At 41.0% G+C, this 11193-nt stretch overlaps 1 long non-coding RNA gene across 2 annotated transcripts; it reads right to left on the reverse strand.

Annotated features, from left to right (window-relative positions):
- Positions 1–200: 200 nt before the first annotated feature.
- On the reverse strand, positions 201–5950 carry LOC308090309. 2 transcript variants are annotated; one of them, XR_013933602.1, is made up of 5 exons: positions 5895–5950; positions 4414–4567; positions 3830–3975; positions 1854–1902; positions 201–749 (listed from the first exon to the last, which is right to left on the reverse strand). It is a non-coding gene; the product is annotated as an uncharacterized lncRNA (long non-coding RNA). The 2 variants fall into 2 exon arrangements; XR_013933603.1 differs by lacking the exons at positions 4414–4567; positions 5895–5950 and having other exon boundaries at positions 3830–4149.
- Positions 5951–11193: the final 5243 nt, after the last annotated feature.

Below are 11193 nucleotides of genomic sequence, written 5' to 3' on the forward strand. Positions count from 1 at the left end.
CATATCATCGGCACATATGCTGGGATAGCCTGGAATCGAACCTGGGGCAACCAGGGCCAGCTGGTTCCCTAGGCGGGCTCACTAACCACTCAGCTATGGCCGCCCCTAAGTGTCATAAGTGTCCTTGAGCAAGACACTGAACCCCTACTGCTTCCGATAGTAGGTTGGTGCCTTGCATGGTTTCCCTCCGCCATCGGTGTGTGAATGGGTGAATGTGAAGTACATCGTACAGCGATTTGAAGGGCCGGAAAGACTATAAAGCCGTTAAATGCATAAATGCAGTCCATTTATCTGTGCACAAGATGTAACAACATAAAACAACCTTGAACCATGAGTTTAAGTAGCAAAAACAGTGAATCCACAAGCTCACAACGCATAGCGACAGAATGTGAGCTTATAGATCTGCCATTTAAAAAAAAAAATTAAGCGAAAGTGGTCAAGTGTGTCTGTGGGTTTAAAAAATATTTAACCAATGAAAAGAGCTTGTGACTAAATACTACATTGGAACACAGGTTATTTTTCCCCATTTCCTGAAAACGAAACAGTTTTAGACATGCAAGGTTTCTGTTTCACGGCTTGATAAAGCTGAGGAGCCCACAAAGACAAGAAGACCACTTCATTCTGTTGTTGATTGCAGTCCGTTTCTTTAGCCCCCACCACCACTTTCGACCTGAAGCCTGTTTGAAGTGATCGGTCATGGCGCTGTTGACTTGATGCTTTGTAGCATGTACATGTAGTCCCAATGGCTTCTGCAATGAAAAAACAAACAAACAAAAAAACATCAACAGCAAATATACTGTAGATGTCGCGTAGTACAGACAAGAAAAAAAAATCCTTCATGACTATACATCTTATCAATCACATGTGTACACCGTGAAGAAGCAATCAACAGATAACTCTTCCACTGACAGAATGGATGGCTGTCTTTCTTTTTAAGATATTTTTGGGGGCTTTTTCTGCCTTTATTGATAGGAAAGTAGACTGACAGGAAACGGGGAAAGAGATGGGGGGTGACACACAGCAAAGGACCACTAGGCCAGCGGGCGCCCCAGCGGCTGTCTTCCTTAAGGCGCTCTTCCCATGTTGTAAAACAAAAAAGGCTTGCACACTGTGGGCTCCTGTTGCAAAGTGCTTCATTGCACCCGAGTGCTGCTGTGACGTTTCAGGCTTTCGCCATTCTCCCGTTTAAGGAGAAGAGCATTAATATGACCACCTCGTCGTGGAAGCCTCCCAATATGGTGTTATATACACCAGTGGTTCTCAACCTTTTCAGGCCGTGACCCCCCAAAATGATCATATTTGAACGGGACCCCCTCACCCTGATAAGCACTTGGAATGTAAGGAGTTGAGGCATTCAATTTAGTTTGACTCGGTTCCACAGATAAATATTGTGAAAATAGCAGATCTACAAGCTCAAAATGCCTCGCGTTGCGAGGCGTTGTGAGCTTGTATATCGGCTATTTTCACAATTTTGTTATATTAGGCTATAGCCTAAGGCTATAGCTGATCTACAAGCTCACAACGCGTTGCAACGCGACATGTTGTGAGCTATAGATCGGCAACTTTCACAGATGGTTTGTCTATTATGACGTGTCCAGAATAGGGACTATAGGGTTAATGTGGCTAAAATGTACCTTGTGCAGTCTTCACTCTTTGCTGTAAAGGAATATGGCCCCAATGTTGAATACAAAATACAGTTTAACACTTTCCAGCTCTACAGATTGTTAGCCCTGTGCCGTTTTCTTCAAGAGGGCCTAGAGCATATTTAGTTTTTGGCCTGATAATGCATGTGAGAAAACGAATGAACAAAAACAGTCAACATAAACAATATTTTAATATATACATATAGATACCTTGTGCTTGTTCTGGCTCTTGATGTGCAGTAGAGAGTACTTTCAAGATCTACAGCGGAAAACACAATGAAATAAATTCAATGTTATGTGGTTTGACATTTATACTTATAGCTGCTGTAAAGATTGACATTACGGTATCAAGCTATTTTGATTGATTGAATACATTTCTGGTGTCAAGCTTAGAAGACTTGTCTAGGACCAGTTGCAAATTGCAGACAGGTGCTCTTTATGGCGGTTTTGAAGGAGGGTACGGAGTCTCACTTTTTGATGGGTGTTGGTAGGGCATTCCACATTTTGGTGGCATAACAGAACAAATTTAACCCCAAGTTTGTGCCGAATCTGGGTTGAACGAGTTCAGTGGAGCTCCTTCTGGTGTTGTGCCTGCATGTGTCTCTCACGTTGTTGAAGCAGTTAGACAGGTACATGGGCTCAATGATCCCTTGAGTATCTTTAAGACCAGGCCCATTGCAAGTTGCTGTACTCTGTCCTCTACCCTGAGCCATCCTGCGAACAGCCTTTTTGCATGTAGTTTAAGCGCAAGGTGGCGGGTGGGGAGAGAGCCTGGCCAAAGATTGTTAATATAGAAAGATACACATTCTCCATTGGAGCCACTAGAGGCGAAGTAGTACACAAATCCTACAAATGGTCTCCTAAGTAGGCGTAGTTGTCTTCTCCCCCGACCATCCCACCACCCTCCCCCTCCCCTCTCCCTGGCTGACAACGTCATGTGGATGTGTATTTGTGTATTTTCTTCATTAAAGAAAATAAATGCTTTACATGTTTGAAAGTGCACTGTTATTGGCAAAGATGATTTTAAAGAAACCCCCAAAAATCCCACCACAAACTCACACGTATTATTCAGTCTTATCTTCTGCTATATATGCTCCTAATTCTGCTCAACATTGTAACAGGTCCTTTTATTTATAAGGTATATATTTTACCACTATAGACTATAATGTGTTTAGCATGAATGTTTAGCAAAATGTCATGATTCCCAAATCATACCCATCAACCAAGACAGTTAATAATGGAACATGATATTATTGAGCATTGGAACACACATTTTATTAAATTTTTGAAATGTCCATAATGATTTCACGTAGGCCTACCACATTCACATATAGAATCTCAGTGTATTAGTTTTTAGAACATCTTATGGGGACAGAGCATAAGAGTTCAAATCTAATATAATAATACAATATAAATAGTATAAGGGACAGACAGAGCCCTCTATGTCTCGTCCGTCAGACTGCAGATGGACTCTTCTGATATCTTCCCAGATCTCGCGAGAGTGTGTTGCTAGGATAGAGAAAGGTGGATAACAAAGTAGATTTTATCCTAATTTGTGTCACAAAAAAAAAAAGGCATTTTAGTATGAAAATCGTGCATATTTTGTGTCTTGTGACGATCGGGTCCAATATTTAGTTCAGTGACCATGGAGCTAAAGAATGGTTCAGAAGCTGTGTTCACGTTGACTCTTCCATTGGAATCAAATAGACTCCAACTTGCTTCCTGTCTCCTAAAAAGGTGTCCACCTACGTCACGCAGAAAATAGGAGAAACGGGAAGTAAACCGGAGAATGCGCCTCTTGCTATTTTCCTCTTGGGCCTGGCGACGCGAGTTATGTTAGTGCTATGTTAGTGCGTCCTGACTCTTCTAATGTAGAGGAAAGAAGTCCCCACCCGCGTGCCCGCCCAATAGGGGAAGCCTCGCCCCTTCGGGGGGTTAGGCGAGTCCTAGGTGTGAGGTTTAGTTAGTAACCTGATCAGTTTGTTTGGGAGTTAATCAACATACTGTAGCCTTTCTTTAAGTATACCTGGTGTTGAGGTGTGGGGAGGGGCTGTCACCAGCATATTTGACATGGCCGGCATGTACCTGGGAGGACACTTATTCTATATGTACAGTGGAATACAGTCTTCATAATTGGCTACAATGAGGACACGTTGAATAAAAAAAGATACAAATTGAAAACTTACATTTAGGTGTCTGGTGTTGGCTGAGCTGCTCTCAAGTCCCCTCATGCCGTGGTCGCCTGCCGCTAGCTGCATATCCTTGGTCTTCTCTGGTCATATGTCTCGTTTATAGATCACAGAATCAGTACCAACAGCCATCAGACAAAAATCTTAAGGCACCAAGCATGACACACAATAACAGATAAATGTCAGTATTAACAGATGAAATGAACATATGGTACTGGTTGCTGTGTTTCTCTGTACCTTTATCAGTCTATTTTTAAATAAACATTTGTTTATCATTCAATTAGTTCTTTTTTGTCAAGAAACATCTGTTTTTTGGTTAGTTTTTACACACACACACACACACACAGTAGCTTATTAAAAACGGCTTAGGTGGTAGGGATCATAAGTCAATCAAGATAGCCTTTCTTTAAGTACAGTATACCTGGTGTGGAGAGGGCTGTCAACAGCTGACATGCTGGCATGGCCAGCATGTTACCTAGAGAGGATAATTATTACAAATGTACAGTGGAATAGATAGTCTTCAGTCTTCAGCTACAAAGAGGACACCATTGAATAAAAAAGCATCAAAATTAAAAACTCACATTCAGGTTGTTGGGATACAAGTCTCAGAAATGTCTGGTGTTGGCTGAGCTACTTAAAAAGAAGATGGGAGGCCTCGAGTCCCGTTCCCGACGATCTTTACTGCACGTCTCTCCCCATCTCTCACATCTTTTTTCCTGTCCTTCTCCACTATACCTATAAATAAAGTCAGAAAAGACCCCAACAAAAATCTTTTAAAAAAGATGGGAAAAGAAAAATGGAACACTTGGCAATACAACAAAGGTTTACAATTGAACAAAGTTTACATTTTGATGTGTCAATATAAGTAGTCAGTGTAGTATAGACCAATTATTTGTTAACAAACATTGACACTGGTGACTGCTTCATGTAATCAATTCCCAACAGATCGCCAAACCTGCTGTTTTGGGGTGCGCTGGTTTTAGTTCATTCAACTTGTGTGTTGGCTAGTGAGGTGCGTCCTAGTGAGACATATGTACTTCACCCCGCAACGGTATTGCGCGCCGAGAACAGCTGACATACAAGCTCACAACCACGTCGCGGATGAGACTGTTGTGCGCTTGGAGGTCTGCTGTTCTCAGACGTTCTCTACGCACCTTCGCGGACGGGCTGCAGCTGCGCGAGCAAGAGCAGGTTCTGGTGCCATGATCATAGAGCACTCCCTCCATTCTTATGACAGCCACTGGAGGTGGGGTTTGGGGGACAACTGTTTTGAATTGCTATTATTGTTTACACACAACAGAAACCAAGGATTATATATTTCAAGAGCGAGAGATCACAGTAACAATCCTAAGCATTCTTCCTCCATACTGGGAGAAAAACAGCATCTGAAAGTTTAATGGGATGCATTTTTACGCGTGAGGCTGTGACCACTTTTACATCGCATCTTATGAGCGGTGGGGTTCAGTTGGTGCTGGCCTGCGTGCGCATACTGGTTCTTATTAGTGTGACGTAGTCTGTTAAGGCGTCTATATAGTCGCTGGTGAAGTCTAGGGTGGTAAATGGTAAATGGTGCATTTATATAGCGCTTTTATCCAAAGCGCTTTACATTGATTGTGCCATTAACCCATTCACACACACATTCATACACCGATGGCGGACGAAACCATGCAAGGCACCAACCTGCTCATCAGGAGCAATTAGGGGTTCAGCGTCTTGCTCAAGGACACTTCGACACTAACTCTAGGGGAGCGCCCCAGCCCGGGATCGAACTGGGAACCTTGCGGTTTTCCAGTTCACTCTACCCGGCCGCTCTACCCCTGAGCCACTGCCGCCTGCACTGCAGATCTACTTTGAAAGCTCAACGTGTTGTGAGCTAGTATAATTGGCCATTTTTGCTAAATGTTCACCCCAGAATATGGACTCTAAGGTTCAATGTGTAGACACTAGTGTAGGTAAGATTACCTTCACTTGAATAGAGGACACTTATGAAGAGAACAACAATTTAAGCTAACATGTACACCAGGAGATTAATTGTGCAATGTATAGACATCACTGAAAATACCTTTTACTTCTGCGATGGTGGGACAGATGTTGGTCTGGTCACCAAATATTTGAGCCTGAAAGACATTTACACATTTAAGACGTAAGTGCAATGAAAAATAAGTTTATCACACTTTAGAGCATATCTGAGGTCTTAATGTCCATATTAAGACCTCAGATATGCGCAGCATGTTTTCGTTCACATGATGTATTTAAGATTGGACGATAAGATTTTGATATACAAATACACAAAACATTTTTTTTTGGCATCTGTTGTTGGGTATGTCCATATTAAGACCTCAGATATGCTCTAAAGTGTGATAAACTTATTTTTCATTGCACTACGTCTTAAATGTGTAAATGTCTTTCAGGCTCAAATATTTGGTGACCAGACCAACATCTGTGCCACCATCGCAGAAGTAAAAGGTATTTTCAGTGATGTCTATACATTGCACAATTAATCTCCTGGTGTACATGTTAGCTTAAATTGTTGTTCTCTTCATAAGTGTCCTCTATTCAAGTGATTTTGTGCTTTTTCCAGAGCAGCCAAAGGTAATCTTACCTACACTAGTGTACATTGAACCTTAGAGTCCATATTCTGGGGTGAAAAATGGCCAATTATACTAGCTCACAACACGTTGAGCTTTCAAAGTAGATCTGCAATTTTTGGCAAAAAGATTTAATGTAGAGGGACATATAATAGCATACTTTCTCAGCCTGGATCTCTCGTGCCCTGTGGTCGCCGGTCACTGACTGTATGTCCGTGGTCTTGTCTGGTCATGTGTCTCATTCGTAGTTCATAGGTCACAGAATCAGTCCCAGCAGCCATCAGCCAAAAATCTAAAGGCACCAAGCATGACACACAATAACAGTTTTAACAGATAATACTAGTTCTGTACCAGTACCAATCTCTTCCTTTTTTTCCCTTATTTTTTTTGCATTTTTCAATTATATAAAACAGTATGGCTCTTATGGTATGGAAAAAAATGCCTATAAACAATCAAACAAAAACAGAGCAGATAGACATCACATAAAAATACATACACAACATTATAAAAAATAAATAACAATTTATTTATCATTCAATTTGTTCAAGAATCATCTCCAACATGTCAGGTTAGTACACACACACACACACCTCTCTCTCAAGGCCAAATATATACACACAGTGACCCTCACTCTCCACGATAGCCCTGAAACATGACTGTCATACCATGACGCTTGTATACAAGCGTCATGTGATCGTCATATCTCCACGATAGCTTTCGTACAGAGTGAGGTTCCAAACAGGGCTAGGAGCATACCATAAGCTAAGCCTGGCACTCTTTTCCTCATGTGTACAGTTAGCTGTAGAATACAACTCTCGTAGACGTATTTATGATTCTGACGTTTTCAATCTACGAGAGTTGCAGGGTTCACGCCCCATGGACACAGGGACTTTCTGCACTATGCCCCGTAAACACTCCAAACATGTACAAATTGAAAATAAAGGTGCTTACCCCCAAGCCCCATATGTTAACTGTCTCTACGCGGTAGTAGTTTAATGTAATAATCCATATCTTTCAATAAAGAAGTGTTTTAATGCCGTCTGTGGCCGAACGCCATTTTTTCACCCTCGTTTACTTCCTGTTTACATTTAGTGTAATTCCGGGTTTCACCGGATGCGCCCGTCACTACCTATCACTACCCCCCATTGGGAACTTCCCGACAGAATCGGCCACAGACGGCATTAAAACACTTCTTTATTGAAAGATATGGATTATTACATTAAACTACTACCACGTAGAGACAGTTAACATTTGGGGCTTGGGGGTAAGCACCTTTATTTTCAATTTGAACATGTTTGGAGTGTCTACGGGGCATAGTGCTGAAAGTCCCTGTCTCCATGGGGCGTGAACCCTACAACTCTCGTAGATTGAAAACGTCAGAATCATAAATACGTCTACGAGAGTTGTATTCTACAGCTATGTACAGTACAATGTGTCATTTTGAACCATTATCTTAAAAAATAAGCTGTCAATGAGTCGAATATTAAATAGAAAAACATGTGTAGCCATAAACCAGGTACTGCCCTGTGTAGTGTAGTGTCTAGTGTAGTCTAGCGTGGCGTACGGTACTTTACTAACAGAACTGAAGTTTTCAGCTTGATATAACGTCAAAAATAAACATATTTGACATATCATCGATGAAATTATGAAGTTTAGAACATAACCTAACCATTTCTAGTGCATAACTGTGATGTTTTACATTACAAACCTGTTTTAAACAGCTGAAATGAGGAGAAACGACGGTCGGCCGGAGAAAATGTTGATATTGTTAATATCACCACCAGCTGAGCTCAGAGCAGCTCAGTAGTAAAGTGGGAGTGGTTCACAGCTCCTCCCTGTGGCCTGGCAGGCAAGTGAGGTAACTGTTTAAGTTTGATTAAAATCCATCCTGTTGACCGCGACATAGCACCGATGTAGCAGCAACATAGCCCCTACATAGCCAACACAGGGAAAATAAGTCGCTCTGCCGATCCCCTAGGAACACCCACGCTATGCACATAAATCGAACGCGATGTATCGGCGATATGACGCTCTTATTCTGACGTCGCAGCGACGCTGGGTGCTGTCTGGGGATGTATTGCTTGTAGCCTATGCATAATATAGACATGATTCCACCGCTTTTTATTTATTTTCTAGGCTATCAGTTAGTTCCATCTAGAGCTGAATTATATAGGTCCCTCAGTGTGTTTGCCAGCGGGCCATCTGAGCCTAAGTGTCACGTAATAATGAAAATAGGCTATCATGCCTTAATGAAACTGCGGAGGGACTGACGCACCAGTGTCCGTGCCGCGGTATTAATTTGTCGGCTAATAGCCTACTGTAGGCTACTCTACTGTATATTGATCACATGAACGCCACACACAACAGCCTAATAAATGTTACCATCTGATGATGAAAGCTGTGTCAGAAGATCCATTCCCCATTCAGACGTAGGACAGTGATATTAATCAAAAAATAACTAATTTAATCAATAAGTAATCAATAAGCTCTGGTCCATAATCGAATAGCAGCGTTCCACTTATGCCCTGGATTTATTTTCAACATCATCTTTTTACCTGGTAAACGTGAGCAATGTTATATCCTTTCCAGGTTATTAGTCTATTATTTGCTGGCGGGGTTAAACCTTGTAAACATTTCACATTACGTTCAGCTGATCCATCGTGCAATAGTGGGACTCGCTTCCAGACAGATCAGAATGATGTTCAAGTTCTCTGTCAGTGTCAAGGCAATGCGGCCGACAGCTGTAAATTTGGACGAGAAGTTAAACTTCTGCAACTCCGGTGTTGCCAGATTTTGTGAGAGAAATAAGCAACCAGGTCTATGAAAATAAGCCCAAAAGAAGTTCTGGCACTTAGGCCATTTAAGCACTTTAATTAAACCGTTGTGAGCTTGTAGATCTGCTATATTAAAAACAAAATCTTGTAATAAAATGTGGAATATTTGGAAGATTTTTGAAACATTCTAACAACACAAATCTGCCTCCAGCTGGCACAAAACATTTTCAGATGGGGCTTATAGGGATAAATTAGCCTACATATTAACTTGGGGGTCCACGACATAAAAATATTTGAGAACCACCGGTTAAAACAATTGAACAATTGTGAAGCAAGCCCAAATAACCAACTACACTTTAGAAGCAAGCCCAAAAAACCGCACCCCACTCTGTTACCAATATTTAAAAGCAACTTTACAGAAAAATAAGCGCAAATTCGCTTATAATATACGAACCCCTTTGGGAATTGCACGTCCGTTTGTGACTACCAAAATACGACCGGCCTTTACGAACTTTATTTACCCCATATTTACGACCCTCGTTATGAATCGGGGCCATTCTACACCCCCTTATTTTATTTAAGGTTTAATTTGGTTTAAATCAAATATTTGAAGAATATATTTGCGCTCTCAGAACTAGTCAATTTATGACATGTTAAAAGGGAAATGATGGGACAGACATTTAAGCTTATTTCAGCTCTAAAAGTGTGTTCTATTTGGTTTAATAAGAGTTCAAATTATTCTACAGACAGCACTCCGTTGTGCCTCACTTTCAAAAGGAATACACATTGTAAAGCAACATAAAATAACATTCACTTGTTTTTTGTATGAAAAATAGTCCTGTTAGTTTTACATGAAAGCAGCATCCTCTCATCAATAACATAACACGAAAGCTTATTTTCTGTGCCATATATGACACATAGACCATCTTTCACATAAATTATCAATATTTAGTTTTGCTTTATTCTGCTTTAATGATATTCAGATGAGTAACTGAAATGACACAACATGTCTGCAGGACTGAGTAGAAAGACAGTTTCCTGTTTCATGTGTGGTTTCATAGAGTGTGTATTCCTGTCATTCAATGCTGTAACATTGCACCACTTTGTGGTTTATAGTTCTTCTTTACACTGTGTTGTCCACTCTGATGTGTCTATACGTAGTAGTGCACACAGAAACACATAGATAGATGGATGGATGGATGGAAGGAAGGATAGGTAGGTAGGTAGGTAGGTAGGTAGGTAGGTAGGTAGGTAGGTAGGTAGGTAGGTAGGTAGGTAGGTAGGTAGGTAGGTAGTTAGGTAGGTAGGTAGGTAGGTAGGTAGGTAGGTAGGTAGGTAAGTAGGTATAAATACAACACATGCAAGTAAGGAAGGAGTTTCCAGTGTTTTGCCATGCTTTTATTTTAAGATATTCTTTATTTCCACTTTGAAATTGCACTCTAAATAAAGTGTGGCGTCGCCAAAATCCAGAATCCACCATAAAATGGGGTTGTGGCATGAAAAATCAATGGAACACAAATGATGCAATCAACATCATTATCCATTTAAAATGTTATGTCATCTTTGTTTGTTGTTTGGGGGAGGGTCATCTTTTTTTGGGGAGGGCCAAGGAAAAAGTATTTCTGTCAGACAGGGTCATGACTTACTTAAGGCTATAATGTAGGCGAGGTCATTTTGTTTTCCCCTCCTGATAAAACTGCTTCAAGCAAGAGACAATGGAACTGGCATTCTTATCGACATTCTTAACTCAAAAGTCTACAGAGTATGATGAATGCTGACCCAAAAGCCACAAAAGAAATGCAAATGAAGTCGTCGTCACTCTCGAATAAGTATGTACGTATTATGTACTTTTACAGTAATAATGTGCCACAGCAGAAGGAAACAGATGCATGTCCTCAGACATTTCATGAGAAATTAGGACATAATGTCTGTCATAAGTGAACTTGCTACATTCCAGTAATAGGCTGAGCATCTCACCACACAGGGAGTGGACACTGCA

Source organism: Gymnoscopelus braueri (genome assembly GCF_963280865.1).
Source record: "Gymnoscopelus braueri genome assembly, chromosome: 8".
NCBI lineage: Eukaryota > Metazoa > Chordata > Actinopteri > Myctophiformes > Myctophidae > Gymnoscopelus > Gymnoscopelus braueri.